Here is a 12,854-nt window from a genome sequence, read left to right as displayed (position 1 = left end):
AGTGAAAAAACGAAAATGCGAGAAAAATTGCAATCCCTACCGCGTAATAGTGCACCTACACGCCTTCATCGACGTTGTTTTTTGACCGGAAGACCTAGAGCTAACTATCGACATTTTGGGCTATCCGGACACGTACTTCGAGAAATGGTTTATGAATGTTTGTTACCGGGTGCAACAAGATCCAGTTGGTAAGGATAAAATACCCTTTCGTATTTGTATGGATTTCTGGAATTGATAATCATAGAGGAGCCCTCTTTACCATTCTGTATAAATGGACTATTCTATTTGTATAGATATTGGTAGAGGGGCGTATCCAACCCTCTTTTATCCACTAGTTACCCCTCTTTAGTTTAAGAGTATAGAGCAGTTTGGTAGCTCATAAGGCTCATAACCTTGGGGTTGCGGGTTCGATTCCCACTACCGCCTCCATACTCCTTCTTTATGATATATGCATGATATAATATATACATCATGCATTTGTATCTGGATTTTTTGATTTCCTAAAAGAGTTTTGGTCTAACAGTTTTTTCTCGGAAGAAGCAAAAAAATAAAAGAAAGAATAAAATATGAAAGAAAAGCGTCCATTGTCTAATGGATAGGACAGAGGTCTTCTAAACCTTTGGTATAGGTTCAAATCCTATTGGACGCAATCTTATTTCTATCTATTCTTTAAATAACTATACTAAACTAAAAACAAAGAAAACTTTTTTGCATGATTCAAATGAAAAAGCTTTCTCAACGATTCCTATTCTACTAACAAGAGTAGACATGCAAAATTTATTTGTTACTGAAGAGAAAACCGTTCCAGCTGTTCCTGAATAGCTTCCTTCAAAAGGATTTCCGCTTGCTCGGTGAATGTCTTGCTAGAAGATATAATTTCTTGGAATTGAGGTTTAGTATCTTTTAGATGTTTACGTAACTCATCCAGAAATTTATTTACCTGTTCAATTTCTAACGAATCAAGATATCCTCTTGTTCCGGTATAAATAGTAGCTATCTGCTCTTCCACTGGGAGAGGATTTGCCTGGGATTGTTTAAGCAATTCCCTTAATCGTCGACCCCTTGCCAATTGATTCTGACTTGTTTTATCGAGAGCAGAGGCGAATTGTGCAAAGGCTTGTAACTCTGCGAATTGCGCTAGTTCCAATTTTGATTTGCCAGCTACTTGTTTCATGGCTTTAATTTGAGCCGCGGATCCTACTCTGGAAACAGAAATACCCACATTAATAGCGGGTCGAATTCCGGCATTGAATAGATCCGCAGATAAGAATATTTGTCCATCTGTAATGGAGATTACATTAGTAGGAATATAGGCGGAAACGTCTCCAGATTGAGTCTCAACTATTGGTAAAGCGGTCATACTTCCTTCGCCTAAAAGAGAATTTAATTTAGCGGCTCTTTCTAAAAGGCGTGAATGCAAATAAAAAACATCCCCTGGATAAGCCTCACGTCCGGGAGGTCTTCTTAATAGAAGGGACATTTGGCGATAAGCTTGTGCCTGTTTGGAGAGATCATCATAAATTATTAAAGTATGCCGTTCGCGGTACATAAAATACTCAGCCAGGGCTGCTCCCGTATAAGGAGCGAGGTATTGTAATGTAGCAGGTGAATCCGCCATTTCAGCTACTACAATAGTGTATTCCATGGCCCCCTCCTCATGGAAAGTAGTTACTACTTGAGCTACGGAGGATGCTCTTTGACCGATAGCTACATAAACACATATTACACCTTGCCCTTTTTGATTGAGAATTGTATCTGTGGCTACTGCTGTTTTGCCAGTCTGTCTGTCCCCAATAATTAACTCTCGCTGACCGCGCCCTATAGGGATCATCGAATCGATAGCAATAAGCCCTGTTTGAAGAGGTTCGTATACGGAACGCCTGGAAATTATACTTGGAGCAGGAGATTCAATTAAGCGAGATTCGGAAGCTATAATTTCGCCTTTCCCATCAATAGGTTTAGCCAGAGCATTTACAACACGACCCAAGTAAGCCTCACTCACGGGTATCTGAGCAATTCTTCCTGTTGCTTTTACAAAACTTCCCTCTTGTATCATCAACCCATCGCCCATTAATACAATCCCAACATTTTTGGATTCCAAATTCAGAGCAATACCCCTAGTACCTTCTGCAAATTCGACTAATTCACCTGACATTATTTCACCAAGACCTATAATACGAGCAATCCCATCCCCCACTTGAACTACGCGACCTATATTCTCAATCCCTACTTTCCTATTATATTGTTCAATACGTTCGCGGAGAATTTTATGAATTTCGTCGACTCGAAGGGTTGCCATTAGTGTTTCTTGACTCTTTTTTCGGAAGCAAGGGGAAAAATAATGCCTAAATTCTAAACGAAAGTAGAAGTTCAAGGCCTAATTAATTTAATTATTTCTTCCATTCCAGGGACCCGAGAATGCCAATATTAGCACGAATCGTACGGAAATGTAACTCGGTATTCAAACAACTATTCAGAGTTCCTAGAGCTCCTTGTACGGCCTGTTGGAAAACCCGCTGTCGGACCTGATTCATTGCCCTTTGTTTTTCAAAATAAAGGGTTTCGTTTTTAGACTTTTCCAATTGTTCCAAACTAATAGAAGTAGCATTAATCAAATTTGCTTTTTCTCGTTCTATCTCAGAGTATCCATTCATTCGATACTCATCCGCTTCTAGTTCGACTTTCTGTAATCGAATCCGAGCTTTTTCGAGTTGCTCAATGGTCCCTCTACGCAATTCTTCTGAATTTCGAATAGTACTCAAGATCCTCTGTTTTCGATTATCTAATAAATCTTTTAATGAAAGTAGATTATTTTGTAAGTTTACAACTTTTATGATCTCTTCCCGAACCAAACATGAATCTTTCGATTCATTTGGCTCTCACGCTCCTTTTTTTTTTTCTATAGCTATTTCCATATCTTTTTTTTAAGTAATGAGCCTATCCTCTATCTTCTTTTTTATGTTTATATTTCAATATACCGAAACCTATATAAGACTAGATAAATATTAAGAGGACTCTTCCGCCTAGATAAAAATATATCATGGTCAGCAAAGTTGTTTCTTTATTTTTATTTGCCCTCTAGTTAATAATTTCAATTTCATTAAGAAAAACTAACTAAATAAATGGAAAATGAAAATTAATAGAATTCTTTTTTATTTTTTTTTTCTTCAAATCCAAAAAATTTCTCTTTTTTATACATAGGTCGTCGATTCGGCATTGGTTAAAAAAGGGCAGGGTGCCCCCTTTTTTTTCTAGTAAATAGTTCAAACCATTTTATCGATATGAGTGTTCTATATCAGATAAATTTTACATTAGCTATTTCCCGTTTAAATTGGTACTAATACTAATATAGTTGTAGAAAGAGTACCTCTTTTTGCCTGGACTTCAAGCAGTTTAGCTTTAACCGTGTTAATGGTCTCACATTCTTGGTTTATAGAGAATCAAAGTTGATTTACCAATGAGTCGCGAAATGCTATGGTTCTTCCATATGATTTCTGAATTTATTCAGAAGTAATTCGTCGAGATCGTGCACCCTTTTCTTATTTATCCGAAAAATACTAAAAAATATTATAAAGTGCAGCCGGATAGATCCAATCTATTCTTGAAATAGACAACTCGCACACACTCCCTTTCCAAAAAAAATCAAAACACCAACCACTACAGTTAGATTTATTAGATTTGTTGCTAAAATATCGGTATTAAGCCCGAAACTGCCAGCGGATGGCCAGTGAGCTAAAAAAACGAAAGAATGGGTTACATTTTTCATATGCTCTCCTCTTATAGATAGGACGAACAAAGAACAAAGTTTTTCGATCACTTACTTCGCTCGCCCTTTTTTGATCGGTTTTTTTAATGCAAATAGATTCAATCTAGTAATTTCTTTTAGATTAAGTCTTACGTCTTGTTTGACCGGTGAAAGACTTCCTTTGTTGAAATGTTCTGTTCCCAAAATTCCTAAAATAAAAGGAAAAAACTTTCCACTTTCCTAAACTAAGGACGGGAAATAAGAAGGTGAGCATATCTTCTAAATTAATAATACTCAACTCAGCCCTTCCTAGAATGGGGTATTATCTGTCCCGATAAATAGATAATTCCAGGAGTAATAAATAGGAGTAAATTAAATAAAGTATTGATATAATTGGAATTGTGGAAGCAAATACCAATTTACTAAAAAAAGAAAAAAGTATCTAATCGAAATCGAAAGAATTTTTTTTTTAAGATTAAACAAAAGGGTTCGCAAATAAAAGCGCTAGTGCCACAACTAGTCCATAAATTGTTAAAGCTTCCATAAAAGCTAGACTAAGCAATAAAGTACCTCGTATTTTACCTTCTGCTTCTGGCTGTCTCGCAATACCTTCTACAGCTTGTCCTGCAGCAGTACCTTGACCAACTCCAGGTCCAATAGAAGCAAGCCCTACGGCCAATCCAGCAGCAATAACAGAAGCAGCAGCAATTAGTGGATTCATGGTGAGTAGTTCCTCGTGTCAAAAAAAAGAAATGGTTAAGGATACAATCAACCAATAAATTCTTACTTCTAAGCTCTATTGGGGAGAAGTAAAGTAACTAAAAAGTACAAATTGAAATCAAATTGAAATGATAATGTGAATTGTCCGAACTACATAGAAGGGAATTCCATATCCATATATCGGATTAGATAATGAATCTAACCTAGGAATATATAATATAATATCCTATATATATACATTTGTTTCTTCTATTTTGTTTGCATATTTTCTCATTTTCTATTGAATCGGATTCTAAAATCATTGCTTAAAGTGGAAACCTGCATAAAAGAGGACTCCACTTATAGACATTAAGGATATTATAGTATAGATCTAGCCTGACTCCACCCTCCTTAATGCATATATACTTTGAAAATTCCATAATATAGTCTATTCTATTCTCTCTCCTACAACTCTAGGCTATATATTCATACGCATTTCTAACTATTTTTTTGCAACCAAGCAGATTATCTGGAACCATGCATGAATTGAGCTAAGCTGCAAAAAAAAAAAATACTATTTCCAAAAAGAGTCAATTCAATGATGACCCTCCATGGATTCACCTATATAGGCTGCGGCTAATGTTGCAAAAATAAGAGCTTGAATACCGCTTGTAAATAATCCAAGAAACATGACCGGTATAGGGATTACTAAGGGGACTAAAGAAACAAGAACAACAACGACTAATTCATCCGCCAATATATTCCCGAAAAGTCGAAAGCTAAGCGATAATGGTTTTGTGAAATCTTCTAGGATGTTAATTGGTAAAAGGATTGGAGTTGGTTTAATATATTTCTCGAAATAGCTCAATCCTTTTTTGCTAAGACCAGCATAAAAATATGCCGCTGACGTGAGTAAAGCTAAAGCAACAGTAGTATTTATATCATTCGTGGGCGCTGCTAATTCCCCATGGGGTAACTCTATAATTTTCCAAGGTAAAAGAGCACCCGACCAATTCGAAACAAAAATAAAAAGGAACATAGTTCCAATAAAGGGAACCCAGGGACCATATTCTTCTCCAATCTGAGTTTTGCTCAAGTCTCGAATAAACTCAAGGACATATTCAAAAAAATTCTGACCGTCGGTCGGGATGGTTTGTGGATTCCGAACAGCTATGACAACTGAACCTAGCAAGATAGTAATTACGACCCAAGAAGTGATGAGTACTTGGGCATGAATTTGGAAACCTCCTATTTGCCAATAGAAGTGTTGGCCTACTTCTACACCCGATATATCGTATAACCCCTTGAGTGTTTTAATGGAACAAGGTATAATATTCATATTGTCCTCTGATAAAAATTGAACTTCAAAAAAGGAATTCTTTTGATTCAACCATCTCTTTCTCAACTCAGCAACTTGAAGTATTAATCTTATATTTAGGATACCAAGAAAGCACATCAGATCATAATATATATCAATACCCTCTAATATATATCAATATTCCCCTTCTTTTTTCTATGCAAAAAAAATTCTATGCAAAAAAAAAGATATAGTAAAGTAAGTGATTCCATAAATTTACGCAGTTGCCCAAGAATTCACTATATATTCTTAATCAACGATTTCTTATATAGAGAGAACGGCCCTCACAAATTGAAAATACTAATTTGTTAAGAATCAATCGAATTGAAGTCATAGTGTCATCGTTGGCTGGAATCGATATATTCGCGAGATCCGGGTCACAATTTGTATCGACTAAAGAAATAGTAGGAATCCCCAAAATGGCACATTCCCGAAGAGCTATATACTCTTTTTGCTGATCAAGGACGATCACAATGTCTGGCAATCTCGTCATATATTTGATCCCGCCGAGATACCTTTGCAAAGTAGATAATTTTCTCTTCAAGATTGCCACATCTCTTTTTGGGAGATGGTGGAATTTTCCCATTTTTTCTTCTGCTCTTAAGTCTCTAAATTGAGAAAGTCTAGTTTTCGTAATCGACCAATTCGTTAACATACCACTGAACCACTTTTTATTAACATAATGACAACGAGCCCTTATTGCAGCTGATGCTACTAAATCTGTTGCTCTTTTTTTGGTACCAACAATTAAGAAACTTTTTCCCTGACTTGCTGCATCAAAAACTAAATCACAAGCTTCTGATAAAAAACGAGCCGTTCTAGCGAGATTTATAATATGAGTACCTTTACGCTTTGCCGAAATGTAAGGGGCCATTTTAGGATTCCATTTCTTAATACCATGACCAAAATGAACTCCTGCTTCTATCATCTCTTTCAAATTAATGTTCCAATATCTTCTTGTCATTTTTTCCACACTTCCTTTTTTTTAATCCTACCATTCCATTACGGAATTTAGTTCTTTTTGAAGATTAAGAAAGATCCGAAATAGCTTGAAATAAATAATAATTGTTCCGAGAGAACCTTGTACTAAGATAAGAGTTGGCCATTGATACATGGTATAAACATAACCACCTTAATGAATTAACTGACTTGTTTTACTTATTAAAATAAAAATCTTAAAAATCTAAAATTTGACCTGTTAGTGTTCTAAGTTCAAAAGTCTAGTAAAGTAAAAAATATTTTTATGGGGGTTCTTATGTCTCATAAAAATTGTTTGTTACGTCAGAATCTGAAGAAACTAATTCTGTATGGAGAAACAAAAAATCTCTCATTTCCGACGCGAATAGATTTTTTTTTTTTATTTCGAAATAAAGGTTCTTGTCTTGTGGGGAACGATGCACAAATTTTTGGAATCCGGTACCAACAGGTATAATCCCCCCCAGAACTACGTTTTCTTTCAAGCCTTTCAACCAATCAATGCGACCTCGTAGGGCAGCTTTTGCTAAAACTCGAGCAGTTTCTTGAAAACTTGCTTCAGATATGAAACTTTGGGTATTCAGGGAAGCCCTTGTTATTCCCAATAAGATTGCCCGATAATAGATCGATTCATCCAAAGCTCGTCCTGCTCGTTCCGCTCGCAATAGTCCGATTAATTCCCCAGGCGAAAAAACATTAGACATTCCATCTTCGGAAACCCGCACTTTTGATGTTACTTGGCGTATAATAATCTCTATATGTCTATTATGGATCTGTACCCCTTGGGATCGATAAACCTTTTGGATTTTATTAACCAAAGAGATACGACTTTGGGCTATGGTTAGCTCAGCTCCAATCAAGAATCCCCAAGGGACCCCAAGAATTCTTGGTATACGCTCATTCCAATCCTCAATTCTCCTTTCGAGATTCGGGGATAATGAATCAATTGAACGCGCTTCAAAGATTTGTTCCACTTTTGGAAGACCTTGCGTTATGTCACTAGATCTCGATTTTTCATATATAAACGTAACTAACCTATCTCCCTTGTAAAGGATTTCTCCATAATGACCATTAACAGTTGCTCCTGTAGTGGCCAAATAAGGTTTAGCTGCTCTTATAACAAAGGAATTCATATTTACAATGAAAATTTGACCGGATTTTTTTATGTGCGATTTAAATAGACATACATTTTCACAAATAAATTGTCCAAGGTGAATTATTGCCAATGTCTCTTCCCAAGAATCATGATGGACAAAGTGACAATTCAAAAGGAATGGATCCAACATTATGTTACTATCGAAATTAGAAATCCTTTTATTTTCATCTATTAAAGAGTATTTAAGTTCTTGAAGTACTTGGAAGGTTTGTTTTAAATTGTCAACGAACAAATATTTTTTTAACAGGATTTTATTATGCGTTAGTAAATAGTAAGATGAAGAAAAATGCGATATACTAGCTACAATAGCGCCTAAGGGCCCAAAAATTTCTCGAATAGGAATTCTAGGATTCCATTCTTTTATCGCATTGGGATGTTTTGAATTCTTGAATAAACCAATTCGAGAACAGTTGGATGCCGACAAAATCATCAAAGAGTGGTATTCTTTATTTCGATTCAACAAAGTGCCAATAGCTTCTGGATGTTGGCTAAGTGATTCAATCTTCGCCTTGGAATAAAAAGAATTGATATTGGCGCGATCTAACCTATTATGGGGAATCGGTCCTGCACTTGTCCTACCATACCTTTTTCGTGTATACGAAATAGTGGACTTGACTAACTCAATTCTTAGGAAATCGCGAATAAGATCATTTGCTCTTACCTCAACAAGGGAAGCACCAGCCTTTTCTTTTTCTTCTTGTTCCCAATTCACTACTAAGCAAGTTCTAACAAATTGACTATTTGTGTGATAAATTCTTTGAGTTAACTTGCTATTTTCATGAGAAATAAAATTGACAAGTCGAATTTGGAGATTATTTTCTTCTTGCAAGAGATCCTGCGGGAAAAGTGTTGCTAAATTTCTTCCTTCGTCCATTTCATATGCCACTGTAGGGCGAACGGAAACAAAATACTTTTCCTTGCTCTTGAGAATTTTTTTCCGTTGAACATAGACCCAATTTTTCCTTTTTTTTGATTCCTTAGAATCTTTTTTTTGTCTTTCTGGCGGTATCAAACAGCCACCTAATATCTTATCCGCCTCTTCAGGAAAATGAATATCTCCGGAAAATATTTTGAGTTCCGTATGGCTTTTTTTTCTCTTCACTCGGACCAGTCCGCCTAGTCGACTTCTTGTATTTTTTGTGAGTTGTGTATTCACTCCAATAATACTATTGTCAAGTATCTTTAGGGATGAAGATCTCGGCAAGATATGAAGTTCTTGAAGAATGAAAAAAAACCGATCTACTTCTTTTTGGTATTTTAGACTAAATTCTTTTGTTCCTCGATGCTCAATCAAACCCTCTTTTTTTAAGATGGAATCTTCCTCTGGGCTCTCGTATTCGTCCTCTGAATCTTCTTCTGAGTCTTCCTCTAAAGTACCATATTTTTCCTCTGCGCTTTCCCCGGGGCTGCCATATTCGTCTTCTGAGTCTTCCTCTAGAGTTCCATATTCGTCCTCTTGGGTCCTATATTTGCTCTCTGGGCTCCCATATTCCTCTTCTGAGTCTTTCTCTAAAGTCCTATATTCGTTCTCTGGGTTCCCATATTCGTTTTCTGGGCTCCCATATTCGTCTTCTAGGGTTTCATATTCGTATTCGTCTTCTAGGATTCCATATTTAGATTCTTCTAGGGTTTCATATTCATATTCGTCCTCTCGGGTCCTGTATTCGTCTTCTAGGGTCTCATATTCCTCTTCTGAGTCTTCCGCTCGAGTCCTATATTCTTCTTCTAGGGTCCTATATCTAAATTTAACAATTCCTGAACCCTTTTTATCTTTTCTGTATCGGGGATCGTCAAAATAAGCAAAAATAGTATTTCTACGTAAAACACCCATAAGGGGGATTTCAATCGAAATCCCAAAACAGGATATTAGTTCTTTCTCTTGTTCTTGATGATATTGTAATGGAATGACGAACCTATTTCTTCGCTTTTTCGCCAACAAATCTGAATTATCTTGAAAAATAGAAGGATAGATAAAATTCCAATGGCCATTGGACATGATTCGATCCGACGTTGAATAATCAAGAATTTCCCTATCTTTTTTACCATAAGTATTCATTTGATCTTGATCCTTGTGGAGTGAAAAAGACGCTATACTGGATCTGCACATACTTACTGACAATATCCATAAATGGCTTGTTTTTGGTAATCGGCGAAGATTACCATATTGATATTCGGGCGCATGGTAAACATCAGTACTCCAGTGCATTTCGCCGTCTGATTCAGAATAAATATGCTTTTGTACCCTTTCTTTAAAATGTAAAGTGGACGTTCCGGCACGAATCTCCGCAATTACTTGTTCGGATTTTACATATTGATCATTTTGCACTAGAATCAAGCTTTTTGAGGGAATATTCACACTATATAGAATATCTTGACTCTGAATAGTTACATGCAAGTCTATATAACATAGAAAAGCAGGCTGCCCATGACGGGTACGTGTGGGGTGAACCAAATTCTCATTGAATTTTATTTTTCCATTCGAAGGGGATCGTACAAGGTCGGCAGTACCCCCTGTGAATACTCCGCCAGTATGAAAAGTTCTTAATGTTAGTTGAGTCCCTGGCTCCCCAATTGATTGACCTGCAATAATACCTACGGCTTCTCCCAATTCGACCAGATCACTATGAGTAGGACTCCGGCCATAGCATAATTGACAGATCCAAGAAGTGCTTCGGCAAGTAAAGGGGGTTCTAATATATATTGGTTGTGCTCGAAATGGTTGTGCTCGAAAGGCAGTTATGAATCGATTGACTAATCCAATTCCAATATCTTGATTTCGCGCGGCAATGCATCGTGAACCGATATATATATCGTCTGCTAATACACGACCAATTAGTGTTTGGACAAAAAGTTTTTCCGTCATCCCATTTTGAGGACTTACAGAAATACCTCGGATAGTACCACAATCTCTTCTACGCACAATAATATGTTGAACTACTTCAACAAGTCTACGTGTAAGATATCCAGCATCTGCTGTTCGCACAGCAGTATCTACAACCCCTTTGCGGGCTCCATAGCAGGAAATTATATATTCTGTCAAAGAAAGTCCCTCGCGTAAATTGCTTTGAATAGGTAAATCAATCATTTGTCCTTGAGGGTCCGACATTAATCCTCTCATACCTACTAATTGGTGTACTTGAGATGCATTTCCTCTGGCTCCTGAAAAAGACATTAGATAGACTGGATTAGAAGGATCCGTTATCCGAAAATTTGAATTCATTTCTTGTTTCAAATATTCACTTGTCGCATACCATATCTCAACAGATTGGCGTAATTTTTCTACCGCGTGTACAGCCCCATAATAATAGTGTTTCTCCAAAAGAAAACTCTGTTGTTCCGCGTCTTGGACTAACCATCCCTTAGAGGGTATTGTTAAAAGATCCTCGATTCCTAACGAAATCGATGTAGTAGTGGCTTGATGGAAGCCCAGAGTCTTTAGTTGATCCAGTATATGGGATGTATATCCCATTCCAAAATGATCTATTAATCTGCTAATAAGTCGTTTCATACCAGTTCCGTCTATCTCTTTATTATGAAAGACCAGATTGGCCCGTTCCGCCATACATAAGTACCCCCTTTTCGGCTGAGTAGGATTCGACAATTGCTGAGTAGGATTCGACAATGGGCCTGAGTCAGTGATTCGAAAATTTAATTAACTTAATTGCCTCAATCTCAATCTGGATTCGCGTGGCAAATAATGATGATACTAGGGAAATCGGAATGCCCCCCGAAAGGGGAGGGGCATCGCCGAATCTAACTTTCTTGTTTAGGTAGTGTATGAATAGGCCTGACTAAATCCTTGTATGGCTTCCTCTATTTCTCTATAAAAAGAAATATGACCAAGAGTGGTTCGAATGTATATCGAACGAATTTCTTTTTTTCTATTTCCCATTATTAGATAGTGGGCATAAATCTCATGATAAGTCCCCAAAGATTCATATTGAACTTCAATCGGAACTTCTCTTGACCCAATGACGCGTTGATCCAGGTTCCATCGTAGCCACAAGGGACTATCTAAACTGATTAGTTTTTGTCTATAAGCTCCCAGTGCATCATAAGAACTAGAAAAATGGGGTTCTTTATCTTTCCTATATTTAAAATTATTATTATTATTGTAATTTACTTTTAGATTTGGGTAGTTTCTGCAACTATTATATCTATTTGCACAAATACCTCGACGCTTTCCAATCGTTAATACATAAAGCCCGATAAGCATGTCTTGGGTTGGTACGCAAATAGGATCCCCAATAGCGGGAGATAAGAGATTCATATGAGAAAACATAAGTAAACGGGCTTCTGCCTGAGCTTCCAAGGATAAAGGTAGATGAACAGCCATTTGATCTCCATCAAAGTCCGCATTGAAACCCTTACACACTAATGGGTGTAAAGAAATAGTACGCCCCTCTACTAAAGTGGGTTGAAAGGCCTGTATGCCTAATCTATGCAGGGTAGGTGCTCTATTTAACAGTACAGGATGTCCCCGCATAACTTCTTGAAGTATTTCCCATACAATGGGTTCTTTTTCCCAAATTTTCCTTTTAGCAATCCTTACATTAGAAGTGGCGCGTTTCGTGATTAAATCGCGAATTACAAATAGCTGAAAAAGCTTTATTGCTATCTCTAGAGGTAATCCACATTGATGTAATGAAAGCGAAGGACCCACAACAATGACAGAACGCCCCGAGTAATCGACCCGTTTCCCAAGCAGAGTCTCGCGAAACCTTCCCTCTTTACCTTCAATTACATCTGAAAGTGATTTGTATACTTTATTGTGACCATCCCTCGTCGGTTGCCCGCGGGACCCACTATCAAGAAGTGTATCCACGGCTTCTTGTACCAATTTTTCCTGGCACATTACTAAATCTGCTGGCGCTAATTCACTTCTTTTTAATAGATAGGCAAGATTGTTGTTCCGACGGATA

General features: G+C 37.0%; 1 non-coding gene across 1 annotated transcript; it reads left to right on the top strand.

Moving 5' to 3' along the window:
• The first annotated feature begins 577 nt into the window (after positions 1 to 577).
• Positions 578 to 649, top strand: TRNAR-UCU (transfer RNA arginine (anticodon UCU)). Its single transcript has one exon. It is a non-coding gene; the product is annotated as a tRNA-Arg (tRNA).
• Positions 650 to 12,854: the final 12,205 nt, after the last annotated feature.

Source organism: Triticum urartu, unplaced genomic scaffold (assembly GCF_056163025.1).
Source record: "Triticum urartu cultivar PI428250 unplaced genomic scaffold, HENAU_Tu73 scaffold2, whole genome shotgun sequence".
NCBI classification, from domain to species: Eukaryota; Viridiplantae; Streptophyta; class Magnoliopsida; order Poales; family Poaceae; genus Triticum; species Triticum urartu.
Note: the sequence above shows the minus strand (reverse complement) of the source record. Positions and strands in the feature narration are given on the sequence as shown.